Genomic DNA, 18,276 nt, shown 5'->3' with positions numbered 1-18,276 from the left:
CACATTTTCAGTTTGTGACCCTTGACCTCTGAGAGCACCTGAATCCTCCCAGGGCATTTGGGAGGCCAAGATAATTAAAACTTACTGTTGAATCAAATCAAATCAAATCTCACGTTGTAGGCCTGGCTGGTCAGGAACTCACATCTCCCATTTCCCCAGACTTTTCTATTTTGTTTGTTTGTTTTTGCTTTGTTTGTTTGATTTTGAGACAGGGACACAGGCAGCTCAGGTTACAAGAACTCAACAATCCTTCTGCCTTTATAAGTACCACGATTACAGCCATGGCTCCCACCCCCCACTTTCTCAGTATTTCTAAGTGGTGTGCTTATATGGCCAGTTATTGATTTTTAGATGTTATAGACATTATTTTATTCATATCTAACCATCAAAAATTAGGCTTTCTTCTCTTTTCTTTTTTCTTTCAGAACCAAAAGCTTTGTCTGTGCTACGCAAGTGCTCTACCACATGGACCATCTGGTCGTCTCCTTCTCCTTCTTTTTATACGTATGACTGTTGTTGTCTACATGTATGTCTGTGTCCCATGTGTATTCAGTGCCACGGAGGCCAGAAAAGGGTGTCAGATCCCCTGGAACTGGAGTTACAGGTGGTTGTCAGCTGCCAAGGGGGTGATGAGAACCTAACCTGGGCCCTCCGGAAGAGCAGCCAGTGAACTGCCATCTCCTTAGTCTCGACTGTCTTTTCTATTTCGCCGTTACCATTATGATGTGTGTGTGCCTGCAAGTTTCGCTTTCTCCACCCTCCCAACACCGTCATGTTGTAACTTTGGCTGTGTCCATAGTCAGTGTTTATATAACTCTATGTAAATATTGTTCACACTGCAGTCATGCAATAGCCCCGTGATTTCTCGCTTACAAAACTTTTATGTCCGTTGACTGTAGTGACAGTATAGCTTTTGTTTGTTTTTTTCTTTTGAGTTCTCTCCATATATTTAACAAAAATTCAATCCAGTCTCTCCATCAGTTGTCATCTTCTCTTTATAATACATCTGGCCACATCAGGAATTCTGTCAGTCTCCAAGTCCTCAAGTATTCTCTTCCATAACCTTCTCTGCTCTGACTTGGCCAGGTACTCTGTTCATCTTCTCTTTTGTATCTTGGGCTTCTTCCCTGGATCACTGTGTTCCTTTTTCTTGCATAATCTGTAGCAAATGTGCATTCTCAGAGCTGGAGAGATGGCTCAGCGGTTAAGAGCATTGGCTGTTTTTCCAAAGGTCCTGAGTTCAATTCCCAGCAACCACATGGTGACTCACAACCATCTGTAATGAGATCTGGTGCCTTCTTCTAGCCTGCAGACATACATGCAGACAGAATATTGTATACATAATAAATAAATCTTTTTTTAAGTGTGTGTTCTCTATTAATCTCTTTGAAATAGAGTGGTTTGTTGTTTTTTTTTTTAAGACGGTCTCTAGAGCCGGGCGTTGGTGGCGCACGCCTTTAATCCCAGCACTCGGGAGGCAGAGGCAGGCCGATCTCTGTGAGTTCGAGGCCAGCCTGGTCTACAAGAGCTAGTTCCAGGACAGGAACCAAAAGCTATGGAGAAACCCTGTCTCGAAAAATCAAAAAAAAAAAAAAAGAAAAGAAAGAAAGACGGTCTCTAGATAATTTCCAATTTTCCCAAAGTTTATGATATCATGCCTTGGTTTAGAACAGCTTCCATTATCAAGAATTTTTGTTAGACTTTCATGCCAATAAATGCTCCTTCTTTGGCTGGGGAAATGGCCCAGCAGGTAAAGGCACCAGCCACACGGGCCTGATGACCTAAGTTTGATCCCTGAAACCTAGGCAGAAGGCCAGATGGGGCAACGCACATCTGTAATCCAGGCACTCCAACCGTTAGATGGAAGGCTGAAACTAGAGAATTGCCTGGAAGCTTGTGGGCCAGCTGACCTGGAAAGGGGGCACAAGAGCAGAAACAGGAAAGACTCTGTCTCAACAAGGAGGAAGGGAAGAACTAAGTCCTGGAAGTTATTCTCTGACTACACATGCATTGTGGTATGCATGTTCACATATGCATGCATGCACGCATGCACACACACATCCCCCACATGCATGCATGCACACACATACATACAGGCACACTCTATGAATACAGTAATTTAAAAATTTAGGAAAAATGCCTGTTCTTCATATCTAGGTATTTGTGATTCATTCAGCGATCTTTTTCGTCCCCTCCTGTTTTTGCTTCTCTCACCTGAGTCTTTAGAATTGAAATAAATCCCTCCATTTTTTCCAAAGTTTTGCTTATTATGTATTTTATGTATGTGAATGCTCTGTCTGTATGTATGTGTGTATGGCAGAAAAGGGCATTAGATCCCTCCCACCACAGATGGTTGCCAAACAGCATGTGGTTGCTGAGAACTGAACTCAAGACTTCCGAGAGGGCAGTTGGTGTTCTTAACCTCTGAGCCATCTCTCCAGCCCCTTCCTCCAGTTTTTAAACTTCTGGTGCTGGAGAGACAGTTCAGGAGTCTCATATAGGAGCAGGGAGGCAGATTCTGCCCCAGGGTTTTATGGGATGCGTATGCCCCCTTCCTGTTTGTCAAGACATGTTTTGTGCGTGTGTATATGTGTGTGTGTGTGTGTGATATGGTATGTGTGTGATATGGTGTGTGTGTGTGTGTGATATGGTGTGTGTGTATATGTTTTGTGTGTGTGTGTGTGATATGGTGTGTGTGATATGGTATGTGTGTGATATGGTGTGTGTGTGTGTGTGTGAGATATGGTGTGTGTGTGTATGTGTTGTGTGTGTGTGTGTGATATGGTGTGTGTGTGTGTGTGTGTGTGTGTGTGTGTGTGTGTGTGTGTGTAACTGCTCTGGCTGTCCTAGAACCAGCTTTCTAGAACAGGCTGACCTCGAACTCAGAGGTCTATTTGGTGCGCCACTCTGCTTGCTGTGTTATGCCCAAATCTGCGAAGTCCCCCAAAAGCCAACAAAGAGACCGAGTCCCGTATGTAAAAAAAGCAAAGAGCCTTTTTTTAAGTTTAAATGTTAACAATATAAAACATTTTATAGCACAGATGTGTCACAGCCTTATAAATTTATTTAAAATTTTTCTAAAAAATTAAAATAAAGTACTCCTTTGGTCCCACCCTGGACAGCATATACATAGCCTGTCTTTTACATCTTAGCCTGTTCCTTTCACTGTAGCTGCTGCTTCTGGTGACTATCACCTGGCACTGACATTGAGATGCAGCTTTAACACTTTAAATTTTTTAGAAATTGCTTTTAGAAAGGGACATGAGTCATCATGCACAAATCTATCCTGGAGATCTGTTAGGCCCCACTCCACTCCACGTGGTCACCTCTAATCAAGATGGTGGTGAATTCATGTGGCATTCGGTTTTTTGTTTTTTTGTTTTTTTTACTCTAGCAAAATGGCAATCCAAAATTTAAAATGGAATTATGCCTTATGGTTTCTTTAAAATTACCCATGAATAGATTGGGAGACTTCACCTTCATGGATTTGGGCATAACAGCTGCAAGTGCCCCCTCTTAACTCCAGGTCTACACAGAGTCGGGATGTATTCCATAGCTTTGTGTACAGTTCCACCTAATGTTATCATCTACACGGACAGGATCAGAAAGCTACAGAGAGAAACTTCAATGGAAATCTCTCCAGGTTGACATGTCCATGCCCTGTATAAGGCCCCCCATCTCTCTCAGGTTCAAGGTTAGCATGGGACAGACACAAAGGCATATCAGAGTCTCTGTTGTCCCCTGAGTCGCCAGGTCACCTGGACACAGGTGTGCAAGCTGAGTTTGGAATCAACATCTCCAGGCAGGTGGACATGCAGAGCCCCTCAGAGTGATGCTCCCTCCCTGAGGAGAAGCAGAGGCCAGGAACTGCATTCCTGCAAGGACCCTTTGACCTCCTTCAGGGGGAAATTTCAGTTTAGGGCCAAGGTGGGTAACAGGAAGAAGAGGTCCCTGGGAATACATTTGCATAACAACCACAGTGTTTCTTCCTTCCTTTCCTGAGTTCACAAAACACTCCTTTACAACCCTGGGTTTAGCTTCCAGGAGAGCCAGAGGAAACAGGCAGGAGCTGGCCTTTCTCCGGGTGAGGACAGTGTTGAAGATGAGGCACACATTTCTCTCAGTCACTGGGCTGAGAGGAAAAGAGTTCCAGGACACTGGAATGCCAGGGATGAGGGTCCCTTCAGCTGGTGCAGGCTCTGAGACTCAGTGGGGACAGGCTGGTGCTGGGCAGGGGCAGAGCTGCAGCTGAGCAGGGCTGAGGGAGCTGCCGCCCCTCCCGCCCCCCCCCCCCCGCCCCCCCAGTTCCCGTGAGACCTGTGTTTCTGTCAGAGCTCTCTTACTCTCCTGCTGCTGTGAGGAAAGACCCCAGACCCCTGGTTCTGTCAGGCCTCCCTCAGGCTGTCTAACCCTCTGAAGTGATCCTTCAGTTATCTTTGGCCTCAGGTGTCTATGGCGTCTCATTCTCAGCAGCCGAGTATTAGAGAACAATGTTGTTGATCAATCCTCTTCCTAGGATTGTGAGATGTGACCTCAGCCAGACCCCTATGTTAAAAAGGTCTTTTTTTTTCTTTCTTCCTTTGTTTTTCTTTTTCCTTAAAGTGTTGAAATTCAAGAATCAGCTGGAGAGAGGGTAAGTCTCCTGCCTCCAAGCCTGATGTCCTGAGTCCCATCTGTAGCATACCTTTCTCTAAACACACACAAAATATGTAAATAAAAATGGAAAAACTAAGAAAAATAATTCCTAGACTCTTTTAAGTGAAAGGAACCTTTGTCTTATGACTGCCTCTCAGTCCCATGAGACCTGGCCCCCAAATTTCCCTTTTATATGAAGAAGTCTCTGGGGCCCAATTCCTCCTTCTTTGTAATCAGAGAGGCTATGCTGCCTGCCTGACACTGTTGTGAGGACTTGGGGGGTGGGAAAAAGCCCTCTGGGATGTGTAGTTTTGGGTTTTTCTTCTTCACAGTGGGCTGCTTTCATGCTGTTGTCCATGAATAAAATGTTTTCACCGGATATCTTGTACTTTTCCATCCGTATTGAGCTTATTCAGTTAGCCTCCTCCTTTGTCCTGAGAAGCTGCTGCCCAGCGTGGTTATGTACATGAAAGGGGCCTGAAGCAGCTCTTGAGCTGGTAGAAGGGTTGGAGCTTGGACCCTCTTAATGAGGTGACCAACAAAGTCCTGCAACTATGACTTTATGTTGAGGTCTTTGATCCATTTGGACTTGAGTTTTGTGCATGGTGATAGATATGGGTCTATTTTCATTTTTCTACATGTTGATATCCAGTTATGCCAGCACCACTTGTTAAATATGCTTTCATTTTTCCATTTGATATTTTTTACTTCTTTATCAAAGATCAGGTGTTCAAAGATATTTGGATTGATATTCGGGTCTTCTATTTGGTTCCATTGGTCCTCCTGTCTGTTCTTATGCCAGTACCAGGCTGTTTTCAGTACTGTAGCTCTGTAGTAGAGTTTGAAGTCAGGGATTGTGATGCCTCCAGAAGTTTTTTTATTGCCCAGGATTGTTTTGGCTATCCTGGGTTTTTTGCTTTTCCAAATGAAGTTGAGTACTGTTCTTTCGAGGTCTTTGAAGAATTTTGCTGGGATTTTGATGGGCATAAAATGTTTTATTCAGAGGAGAAAATGAACAGCCTGGGCTACTTGAGATTCAGCTTCCCCCACCACCCCCACCACCCCAAAAAGGAAGAAAGTTCTTATGAGCCCTTGACAGGAAGACCATTCGTCGAGTCAGGGCTAGGAGCCTCTGAAGTAGGAAGGTGTGTGGAGGAAACTGAGTGGGAGGGCTGCATGGAGGTAACGGAGGGTTGCAGCCTTTCCCCTAGGCCAGCCTAATCCTCATCTTCAACAAAGATCAAAATTACTGTCAAGACTGGGAAGACCAATGGAGCTCACCTCTCACGGGCAGACTCTGCAAGGCCCTTACCCAAACATCCAGATATCTCTGCAACCCATGAAAACTACTACACCAGTGTCCGCAAAGAAGCCAGCCAGCAGAGAGGCTAAAGAATAGTCAAGAGAACTCAGGTTCGCCAGGCAGTGGTGGCACACGCCTTTAATCTCAGCACTTGGGAGGCAGAGGCAGGTGGATCTCTGTGAGTTTGAGCATAGCCTGGTCTATAGAGTGAGTTCCAGGACAGCAAGGGCTACACAGGAAAACCCTGTCTGGAAAAACCGAACCAAACCAACCAAACAAACAAACAAAACAGACTCGGGTTCAATTCCCAGCACCTACATGGTACCCGTATTGCCTGTTAATCCAGTCCCAGGGGGTGGGAGGCTCTCCTCTGGTCTCCACGGTTATCAGGCACTCACATGGTACACAGGCATACATACGGAAAACACACTAAAATACATTAAGTATATAAATCAACACATTTTGAAAGAAAGGAAAAAAATGTGTCTTTTCGGGATTATAGAACAGAAAACCAGACCACCAAAACACCCCTGCCTTCCGAGTCTCAGACTGACCTGTAAGTAGCCCTGGATCCTAAAGCCTATAGTTGGGAGCTTGAGCACTGTGCTACCTCACCCCGCACATGGCACCACTTCACCTGGCAGCCAGTTCTTGGCTCCTTTGCTCCCTGAAGGCTCTCTCCAGTCTAAGGGGACTCAGGAGAATTCCCTCTTTTGCACATTTTATGTCCAGTCATTTCACCACCTTGCCATTCCTTCAACTCCAAAAGTGCTGGCTCAGAAGAGGGTAGAGTGGACTGAGCAGACATCCGAGTCCAAGAGCTCAGAATGCTGGACCTCTGCCCAGAGAACAGATTCTCCAGGCCTCTTATTAGGTGTGTTCAGAGATCAACTTCAGCAAGGAATAAGGAAGGAACAGCAAGGATGTTTTCAGTGGACTTTGGCAACTGGGAACATTGTTTTGTGTAACTGTGAATGCTACAAAGATCTGTTTGTGGTGGACAGATGTGATAGTAAGGATTAAGAGATTTAAACCTGTGGTGGCGCACGCCTTTAATCCCAGCACTCGTGAGCCAGAGGCGGGCGGATCTCTGTGAGTTCAAGGCCAGCCTGGTCTACAAAGGGAGTTCCAGGGCACCTAGGGCTACTTAGAGAAACTCTGTCTCAAAACAACAGCAACAACAAACAAAAAGGGAAGTGGTTACTTGTATTGTTCTATTATTAAATAAAACTTGGGGGTCAGACATTGGAGTAGGAACCTGAGAGATCCAAAGAGCCAGGGAAGAACAATCAGCTGACTCTGCCTCTCTGCACGCCCAGAAAAGGCCTGCAAATCTTTCTGAACCGGTCCCTATTCCTTCCTGTGTCTCTCTATCCTAATCTGGGTCGGCCAAAAACTCTACGGTTAATTCTAGCCAGCTGAATGTTAACTCTGCCCTCTGATTCAACGTTTTAACTTTTTGGCAGTCTTGGGAGTGTCAGCATGAGATCAAAATATCCCACAACAAAAATAGGTCCCACCTTCCTGGTTTGTGTCCTAGGTGTTTCCTCCTATGAGGGGCGCTCTAAGCACGTGTGACAATCCTGAGAGTCAAGGGCACCAGGTACAGCGTCAGCATCTTCTGCGTTTCCATGTTTTGATAGCTCTGTTGGAGTTATTTATAGGAACATGTGTTAATTCATATGAAATAACTTCATAATGGAATTTTGACCTTTGTTTGTTTGTTTTTCAAGACAAGTTTTCTCTGTAGCTTTGTAGCCTGTGCCTGGAACTTGCTCTGTAGACCAGGCTCGTCTCGAACTCACAGAGATCCACCTGCCTCTGTCTCCTGAGTGCTGGGATTAAAGGCGTGCACCACCACCACCTAGCAATATACTGCCAGTCTTAATGCATATCCAATAGATTCTTGTCTCTGCTTTATAACCTTAGGTACTGTGTTCGTCTATTGGAATAAATGTTACATGCCACAAAATCAAGTTATGAGTAATAAATATCAATCTCCATTTCATTCTTTCATTCAACCAACATGTATTGGAAACCATTTACAAGGTGAGGAGGCCCATACTGTGTATGGAGAACATATCAGGGAACAGAACAGACCTGACTCTCCCCACTCCCCGCTTCTTGGCTCTGACATTTTAGTGGAATTTACTTTCATTTCAACAAAAATCTAAAATAAGCAATTTCAAGAATCAAGTCCACTTTTTGGTGGGGAGGGTGGGGCATGGTAGAAGTGTCCCAGCCATGTCCAGCTGTGGCCCAGCATGGGGACAGGCCTAATGGAGGCACAGCCAGCAGATACTGTGGTCCTCTGTCTGCATCCTCCTTCCTCCCGTCTAGTTTAATCTTCTTCTACTGTTATACAATGTTGTTACATTTCACATGTCCAGATCCCCGTCTGGACCAAAGATTCGGATATATCCTATGATATACGACAGGCACTTGCTTAAGTAAGGTTAATTTACATACAATGAAGATACGGAACGTGAGTATGTATTTTTTTTTTTAAGTAAGGAAATGTGTAGGAGCCGTCCATAATGCTGGTACCTTCCGCAGCTACAGTGCAGGACAGAATTCCATGTTGTGTTCAGAGCAATGATCCCGAGACACTGCAGGATGCTGAATCGGTAAGAGGAGATTTAATTATGTTCATTAGGATACTTATTAAAGCAAGGAAATGGACTGGGGCAGTTTAGAGAGATTTCAGACAGAAAGTGTCTCCTCATTAACCCATAGTTAATCAGAAACCCAATTAACCAGCGTGCTCTCCTCCAGGATTTCACTCCTTCCAGACTCACTCATTCTTCTTTACAGCCGTGACCGAATCACTGGTCCAGACCCCACCAGCTCACATTTACACCGCGGAAATCAATGGATTCTTTCATTCTCCGGCAGGACAAAACGCTTTCAGAGACAAAGGGGAACCTCCAAGAGACAATTGTCTGCTGAGTAACAGACAGGGGTGAAATGGGGAAACCGCAGTTTTTCCTCAAACATTCTGCGTTCTCTTGAATACATGTAGAATTGGAAAGCCCACAAAAGTGAGAGATGAAGCTGGCATTGTGGCATATGTGTATAATCATAGCACTTGGGAGTCTGAGGCAGGGGGATGGACGTTTTGAGGAAAGGCTGGTCCACACAGGGAGATCCTGTCACAAAACAAACAGGGACAAAAGAAGGCCACATTGTTATGGTTTTCTTTCACAGATGCCCTTTGGCCCACTTATTCCCTAAATCAGTGGGCAAGTCATTTCTTTGTCCATAATGCACTCTTAGAAGTTCCATTCTGTGAAAATGCCAGGCCCACCATCTTCCTCCGTGCCACCTTAGGCTAGACCCTCCCCCATCTGCCCGCCTCACCCACATCCTTTTCTTGCTTTAGAGTCACCGTTCTCACTTCCCCTTTCCCCTGAGTTCCCTTTGTTTCTCACTCTTCTGAAGAACTTTCCCTCGGGGCATGGTGGCGAGCCGCTCCTTCCAGTACTAGGGAGGCAGAGACAGGCGGATCTCTGTGAGTCTGAAGCCAGCCTGAGTTCCAGGCTAGCCACAGTTATATGACCAGACCTGCCTCCAAAAACCCAGAAAAGGAGAACAACAACAAAATCCCCCAAACAAACAAACTGGGGCTGGAAAGGTGGCTCAGCAATTACCAGTATGTATAGCTCATGCAGAGGACCTGACATTGGTTCTAAGTATCCATGTCAGCTCCGGGTATCCAATGCCTCTGGTCTTCTCCATGGGCACCTACACTCACGGCACATGTATCCGCTCCTACACGAATATGTAATTAAAAACAAAATAAATAAGAAAAAAGTCAAAATAATTCCTGAGAAAAACAAGGGGCTCAGAATGTAGTTCAGTAACGCGTTCATATTCACATGCACACGCACGCACGCACACACACACACACTGGAAATGAATATCTTCACTAGTGAGAATGCAGGCTAGTAGTGACATTACAGAAGACTATAGAAGGACCGAGAGACCTGGCAATACTATGACTGGGTATCTATCTAAAGTAGATGAAATCAGCATGTCAGAAACGCCTGCCCTCCTGATTTACGGCAGCCCTAACTCACATTACACAGGATACAGTGTCAACCCAGATGGATATCGGAGGACCACCGACCAAGGAATCCGTGGTGTGCTCTTCAGCCATAAACGCCATTCAGCCATCAAAGGAAGAAAATCCTGACATTTTTAATATCATGGCTGGACTTGGGGATCTTTAGGTTAACTAAAAAATGGCAGACTCAAAAAGACCAACACTGTGATTTCACTTGTATGTAGACTATAAGAAGAGTTGACCCTATCTTGAAAGTTGAGAATAGTCGTGACTAGAGGCTGGGAAGAGCAGGGAGGAATAGGGGCTAGGGAGATATTGGACAATGGGTTTAATGTGACAAATAGATAGCAATAGGTTTGGATGTCTTATGGCTCACTAAGATGGAAAAACATAAGATTATATATGTCTCGAAATAAGTAGGAGGACTTTCAAAGTACTCAACATAAAGAAATAATAACAGTTGATTGGGCAAGCATGATGGCTTAGCAGGTAAAGGCACTGCCACCAAATCTGATGGCCTGAGTTGATCCCTGGACCTTTATGGTAGAAGGAGCAAGGTGACTATGGAAAGAAGTCCCCTGCCACATGTGACTGGTGGCACACATTCACATGAACACACATAAATAAATGTAACTTACAATTAAAAAAAAAATACTCGAAAGTGGCGGTTCTGCTAATTATCCTGATAGAATCAGGGCACAGTCAACCATAACATCACACTGTACCTTATCAATATGTATAATCACTATATCAGTAAAGGTAAATTGTGCTTAAAAAGAAAAGAGAAAGCAATCTGGTAGCTAGGTGGACTTACATTAGTGATACTATTTCTAGCTGTATTAGTTTAGTTACTTGGCTCAATGTGGCACTGTTAGAGCTTTGTCCACATAAACGTCAGAACTTTTGAATGTCTGTGTGAGATGGGGAGGCAGAGCGTGAGGCAAATAGAGGCAGGGTGACAGTGCCAGAAATTAAGGCAAAACAGTGACACAGCCTTGCTCCACCAACACAAACCCATGCGTGTGTCATCAGGCCAAAATGCCACCAGACGCGAACTAACGCCTGACTCATGCGCAGCACAAACTAACTGCTCCAGAGACAAGCCTGGCGGCAGGGGCACACGTCCACGTGTTCTTTGCTGTTTGTTATTTATTTTATCTGTGTTCGGCCTACCTGTGTGGATGTGAACCACATGCTTGCCTGGTCAGACTCCGTAGGATTGGAGTTTCGGACCGTTATGCGAGGCCATGGGATTCTGGGAATCGGACCGAGTCCTCTGCAAGCGCAGCAAATGCTATTAAGCGCTGAGCCACTCTCCAGCTTCCAGGAATTGTTTTTAAAGTCGCACAGAAGGTGGGGGAAGCCCATGCTTTTACTCTAACCCGGGGAAGGTTACAGACATTGGTTTTGTCAAGCTTCTCCTCTTCTCCTGACGTTTTCTAGTTTCAGAACGTGGTGGTTTTGGTTTCTGATCTGGCACAGCGGGTGCACCCGCGAGGTGGGGGGGGGGGGGGGAATCATCTACCCAGAAGGCCCACTAGAAGGACGTAGGGGCTTACTGCCCCCTGCAGGACACCGGTCACCTGCAGCCCCTGGCCATATTACAGCACAGTCCTGTGATGCGTGTTGTTTTGTTTGTTTGTTTTTATGCAGCGCTGCCAAGTCACTGTCCTGCCAGCGAAGGGCAAGGAAAACTTCGTGACTGCGGAATTAGGCATAAAAGAAGATGCCAGGGAAGTAGGGGAAGGGGGGAGGTCCAGGAAGAAAGCCAATGAGTTTTCTGCCTGCCGGTCTTCCTTAAGCTCCCCCACCTGACCCTTTTACTAACGAAAGCTCCTCCCACTTCTGGGATGCTTCCAGAAGTTCCCAAACCTGGCTCCCCACATAATTGCCAGGGAAACTGAACACCCAGATTGCATCCTAACGAACTCTGGTTCCTAAATCTGGGGAGACACCTGGACACCTCTCCTTAAAATCTCTCCAGATGATCTTGATGTGTGGTTTATAAAGAATCGCGAGAACAGAGGCCATTTTAAGGGGCTCTGAACACAGCCTCCCATTCTCAGTTCATTGCCCACGCGCAGGCGCTCTCCAGCAGACAGGCGCACAGCTGTGGAGGACACCTGCCCACTGTATCCCTAGGGATCTGCTTACTGAGTATAATCCGTTCAGTTTCCTGCGGCCCATTTAGGGCAGTGACCCCGGGACCGACCACATTCTCTGATTACAAGAACCAGCCGGCACCGCCCCTCTCTGTGTGCGGGGCTTCCTAGGGAGGGAAACAGGACAGGGCCTGGCTGCCCTCAGCATCATCCAGACCTGGGTTTGAGTCCTGACTTAATAGTTGGTTACCTGTGTATGATTTTAAATGTCTCCTAACATTTCCTAATCCTGACTGCAACAGGAGACAGTCACCTGCCTCAGAGGCTGCAGTAAGCCTCAAATGTGATCCGGGCTATCCTGAGCACCCTGGCTCCCTGTGGTGTCCAGTGCTAGCTCTTCCCAGCAGTGGGCCGGCCTTACTGTTCTTGTGATGCCCGATCTCTGCAATGTCCCCACCACTGTGACATGAACCCAGTATGCACAGGGTTTTGTAGTCTCTGCTTTGAGGATAGTTGTTAGTTTCAGCACCAACATCCTGTGAGGAAAAAAAAAACAAAAAAGTATCCAAGAATCAAGGCAGGCGAGTAATATCCATTTGTCCATCCATCCTTCTTGCTGTACAATATCAGCTTACTCACATAGAGGCTTTCAAATATCAGGTGTTCAGCAGAACATGCATCAAAGTGCCGTTTCATAAAGGAGTCTGCAAGTTTCTCCTAGTGCGGAGCCAGGCATCCATTGTAGAAAGAGGGAGCTGCTTGTTCATCCCGGCTGCCCAGGACTGAAATAATCACACAGAAACTGTATTAATTAAATTACTGCTCAGCCCATTAGCTGTAGCTTCTTATTGGCTCTTATATTAATTTAACCCATTTCTATTAATCTGTATATCACCATGTGGCAGTGGCTTACTGGCAAAGATTCAGCATGTCTGACTCTGGCAGCTCCATGGCTTCTCCGACTCTGCCTTTATTCCTCCCAGCATTCAGTTCTGTCTTCCCTGCCTACCTAAGTTCTGCCCTATCAACAGGCCAAGGCAGTTTCTTTATTCTTAAACCAAGAAAAGCAACACACAGACAGAAGGACCTCCCACACCAATCCACAATTTAACAACCGCTCAGATCACAGTTGGAGAAATGCCACCTTAAGATTTTCCTAGTCCTTAGCTGGGTGGTGGTGACACAGGCCTTTAATCCCAGCACTCGGGAGGCAGAGGCAGGCAGATTTCTGAGTTTGAAGCCAGCCTGGTCTACAAAGCAAGTTCCAGAACAGTTAGGGTACCCCGAGAAACCCTGTCTCGAAAAACTAAGAAAACAAAACAAAGAATACAGCTAATGATGGAACCAGCGAGACAGTTCAGCTGGGTAAAAACACTAGCTCTGCAAGCCTGATGACCTGAGTTTGACCCGCGGATCTCACAATGGAAGGCGAGACCCAACTCCCGAAAGTCGTCTTCCGACCTCCACTGGCACACAATGGCCTGCCCTCACACTTGCTGCACACACACACGATACAGGGTTGTTATTTTTAAAGAGCATAGCTGATTTTAAAAATTCAACCAGTGAAATAACCCTAGTAGAAGTCTCACTGCAGTCACAGAAGGACCAGAAAAACCAAAGCTGGGGGAGCCTACCTTGGAATAAAAAGTACCAGTTCTACACCAATGACTCCAGGGGGAGAGAACCAGATGGAACCCCAGGCAAGGAATCATATATATGATCATTCGTGTGTGTGTGTGTGTGTGTGTGTGTGTGTGTGTGTGTGTATAAATAATTTTTTTTTCTTTTAAGACAGGGTTTCTCTGTGAGGCTCTGGTTGCCTAGAATTCTCTCTGTAGATCAGGCTGAACTCAAACTCAGAGATCTGGCTGCCTCTACCTCCCAAGTGCTGGGATTAAAGGCTTGCACTACTACACCTGGCTCATACAAATATTTAATGAAACCAAAGAGTATACAAATAGACCCTAAATGAATTAAAACAGGGCTCAATGAAATAAGTAAATAAACTCAGGGTTTGAAATGGGAATCAATAAAGATAGAAATACTGAAAGATTTAAAATTTTAGAGATGAAAGAAACTCAGTAACTCAAAAGCAAAACAAGTCGGGTGGTGGTGGCGCATGCCTTTAATCCCACACTCAGGAGGCAGAGGCAGGTGGATCTCTAACAGTGAAAGGCCCACTAAACCCCTGTCTCAAAAAAGACAAACAAACAAGCAAAACCTCAATAGAAATCTTTGCCAATAGAATGGACCAAGTGGAATATGGACTCTCACACATGGAATTCAGACACTGACAAACACAAAATGAAAGAAAATATGAAAAAATAAGCCAGTTGTTTAAGATGCCATTGAAACAATCCAATTTATGAATCGTGGGGATAAAACAAGGAGATCCTCAGGTTAAGGGTGTGAACAGCAGGGGCTGTGGTCCTCCAGTATAGCAGCAAGAGGCTGTGCAGGTGCCTCTGGCAAGCATGCGTCCCCAGCCAGCATAAGCCTGGCTGTTAGTCACAGCAGGGAGGGCAGAGCTGGGCACATCCTCCATCTGCTCACATTCTCCTGGCTGGGAGGCATGGTAAGTCACGTGGCTCTGCATGACCATGATGCTGGAGGACCAGAACAGGGGTGGTTGCTGCAGAGATGCCTCAGCAGTTAACAGTGATTACTGCTCTTTGCTGAAGATCTGAGTTCAATTCCCAGCACTGAGTTCTGGTGGTTCACAGCCACCTGTAAATCCAGCTCCTGGGGACCTGACATCTCTGGTCCTGTGGGCGCCTGCAAGCTCATGTACAGGCACATATCTTCCTTTCTTCCTTCCTTCCTTCCTTCCTTCCTTCCTTCCTTCCTTCCTTCCTTCCTTCCTTCCCTTTTGTTTTGTTTTGTTTGTTTGTTTTTGAGACAGGTTTTCTTTGTGTAGCTTTGGAGCCTGTCCTGGAACTCGCTCTGTAGACCATGCCGGCCCTGAACTCACATAGATCCTCCTGCCTTTGCCTCACGAGTGCTGGGATTAAAGGCGTGCACCACCATCACCAGGTTCTTTCTTTTCTTCTTTGTAAAGAGAGGATAATTCGGGCAAAAGGGAATGGGATAGATCTGTTTCAAACAGCATAGATATATTTAACAACACTTAAAATGGTTGTGTTTCATGTTATGAGCTTTTTATTGTAGTAAATAAATGGAAGCCCAGGGATGCAGCTCAGAACCTCTCTCAAACAAGGCCTTGGGTTTAATTTCCAACACGGCGAGGAAGCGGGGAGCAGGAAAGGCGATCTGTTCTGTGTCCACAGCAGCAGCTAACGGTGAGGCTAGAAGGATGGCGAGCACCATGGCTGTTCTTCGTCCAGACAAGGAGAGAGCAGCCATTAAGCCCACATGCTGTTAACATGAATTGTGATGTCTACTGACCACGTGAGCTTGTCCAAACCCATTTAGTTCTCCCAGAAGCCTTCAGGGTTTTTTTTCCTCCAGACTCCGGAAGAAATATGTTTTATGCCTGTGTTTTTAAGTGAACACCAGGTGATACAGAAATATGTTCCCTTTTCCTGGACTCGTTCTATTTCCATCAGAGAGGCCAAGGATAATTCATATGGCCTAGGGAGTCAGGCAGAACAACTTTCCTTAGGATAAATCTTTTTCTCTGAAAGCAGATTCTTTTGTTGTTGTTGTTGTCGTCGTTGTTAAGTAAAGGATCAGCCTGGGTAGTCCCGTTGCTCCCATTTGAAATGTGCCTCGACTCAGGCATCAGGAAAGAAATGGTCGTCTGCTGGGGGTGGACCTGCAGGCTCATTATGAGCCAGACTTCATGGTTTGTTTTTCTCCATTTTTTTCTGCAAGCCCCTGGTATTGATCATGCCATTTCTCTCCTTGCTTCAGAGGTTTGCGCTTTCTCCGGGCCAAGAGAAATTCAGACCCTGAGGGGGCTTTTAAGCTCATCATGATTGCATTAGTCCAAAATCTCTTTTTTGAGTAGCTTGTATTTCCAGTGTGGACATCTTCCATTGCACTTAGAGGGTCAACAGATCGGTCTTGCTATTCAGTCTCCTCCTTCTGCATCAGGAGTCTCTCCTTTCTTCAATATTTCAGCTTCCCTTTTCCTCACCAAGTTTCAGCCCTTTCCTTGTACTCTGACCCTTCTGGTTCCCCTAACAGTCTCGAGAGTTTCATTCCATGCCGACAGCCGGGGCAACAGAAAACCAGTGGGTTGTTCACCATTCTATCTAGAATTTCTTCATTTTAATGCAAGCAGGTCTGTGGAGCCCGGACACCATAAGTCATGGCTTCAGCACTGCTTTGCTTGGTTTAAAATTGGATCTTATGTGGAGCTTTGTATTTTTTTTTACAAAGGTAAAATGAAGAGATTTACTATGAGCTCCCATCACCTGCCTTCATCCATTATGAACTGCTGCCAATCATATTTCACCTACACTTTCTGCAGCATTTTTGGTGGTGTGTATTTCTGTTAGCCCAAATCTTCCATCGCTGCTGTCTTAGTTAGGACACTACTATCTTAGTCTTATTTCTGCAAAGAGACACGGTGACCACGGCAACTCTTCTTATAAAGGCCAACATTTATTTGGGGCTGGCTTACAGTTTCAGAGGTTTCATCTATGACCATCGTGGTGGGAAGATGGAGGCATTCAGGCAGACATGATGCTGGAGACGGGGCTGAGAGTTCTGCATCCGGATCAGCAGGCAGCAGGAAGTGAACTACTGTGAGCCACCAGGACCGGTTTTGAGCAGACCTCAAACTCCATTCCCCACAGTGACACACTTCATCCCACAAAGCCACACCTACTCCAACAAGGCCACACCTCCTAATAGAGCCACTCTCTCTGTGGGCCAAGCATCCAAACACATGAGTCTATGGGAGACATTCCTATTCAAACCACCCTAACTACTATGACTAAGACACGGAAAGAAGAAAAGGAAGAGTCTCCTGAGCTATGTCTGAAAGATCTAGATCTTCTAAGTAGAAGACCCTAGGGGAACAGTGGATGGATCTGCTTGCACAAGGGGAAATTCAGAACACAAATTAATAAAAGGCCAAATATTATTCAGAGGTAGGTTTGAGTTTAACTCTGCTTGACAATGGCTGGTTATTAAAGGGAACAGACATGATTGGCGGGGGCAGACTGAGATGAGAAATACATTACTAAGGACTCCTCGGATTTAGTTCCATCAGGTAAGGAAACCAGTCCTAGAGCACCAAAGCCTGTGGATTTAGCCACCCGGACTGGTCCATTGGCTGTTTTCAGGGTGCTTCCTAGGGCTTCCGGGTACACCCTTCAGGTTAACTACACCATTGTGATGACGCCAAGGGAGGAAAAGAGATCTTTGGCTCACAGACTTTCAGACTGTCGAGGCAGCGGCATCACGGTGGAGGTGCCCACTTCAGGGTGGTGGGAACATGAGCCTGTAGGGGTGCGTTTCAGATTCAAATTATAGCTCACTTCCTTGTTTTGAAAAAAATCAAAGCTGGGTTTGCCTGCCAAAGTACACAGAGAGCATGAATGTTTTCAATTCTAGACCACAGAGGTCAGTGACTAGATCAGAGAGCAAAACAAAGCTCTCTGCCTGCACTGTGATTGGGAAGAAGCTGCCACAAGGCCGGACTTCTGGGGCAGCAGCCCGGACTGGCCCTCAGTGACCTTCACTTGGAGGTCAGGGAGAGAGCAACTGCCCCGTCCCTAACATCCTCATTTACATACCAAGTGTGGAAGGCTTTTGTGCCCTCAGTACACAAAGAAGGACGGAAAAGGGATGAAGAAGGACCTCGTGGCTCTGTAAGAGTCCCTGGAGTACAGACAGCACGTCCCTGGCAGGGGACAAGATTATTTCTTGCAGACTTCAGATTTTCTTGGGACAGGTTCTGCCTGAGTGTGTCTTTGCACAGCTGCCCCGGGGCTGGTTCCTGAGCCTTTGCCAAGAGTTATTTGACCAAGGTTAGATTTATGCTAGTGGAGAATTTTGTTATGTGGTTAGCATAAGGACTATCTTTAAAATGGACACACCTCTTTTTCTTTGTTGCTTGCAGTGCTGAGGTTTGAACCAGGCCCTCATGAATGCCAGGCACTCCACCACTGAGCTGCATCTCTGGACTCTTAAATTTTTTATTTTTTATTTTTAAGGAAGATCTAGCTCGCTAGTTGGCCATCTTCTGTATGTATGTA

The 18,276-nt window shown here is 45.8% G+C and overlaps 1 protein-coding gene and 1 long non-coding RNA gene across 2 annotated transcripts in view; one reads left to right on the top strand and one right to left on the bottom strand.

Annotated features, from left to right (window-relative positions):
• Cwf19l1 (CWF19 like cell cycle control factor 1) overlaps positions 1 to 18,276 on the top strand; it is a 299,806-nt gene that overhangs the window by 47,270 nt on the left and 234,260 nt on the right. The window lies entirely within an intron of this gene.
• On the bottom strand, positions 8,579 to 11,420 carry LOC142851202 (uncharacterized). The gene is made up of 3 exons (XR_012910753.1): positions 11,178 to 11,420; positions 9,589 to 9,709; positions 8,579 to 9,087 (listed from the first exon to the last, which is right to left on the bottom strand). It is a non-coding gene; the product is annotated as an uncharacterized LOC142851202 (long non-coding RNA).

Source organism: Microtus pennsylvanicus, chromosome 5, assembly GCF_037038515.1.
Source record: "Microtus pennsylvanicus isolate mMicPen1 chromosome 5, mMicPen1.hap1, whole genome shotgun sequence".
In the NCBI taxonomy this organism is placed as follows: domain Eukaryota; kingdom Metazoa; phylum Chordata; class Mammalia; order Rodentia; family Cricetidae; genus Microtus; species Microtus pennsylvanicus.
The sequence above is the reverse complement of the archived record's forward strand: the minus strand, read 5'-3'. Positions and strand labels throughout refer to the sequence as shown.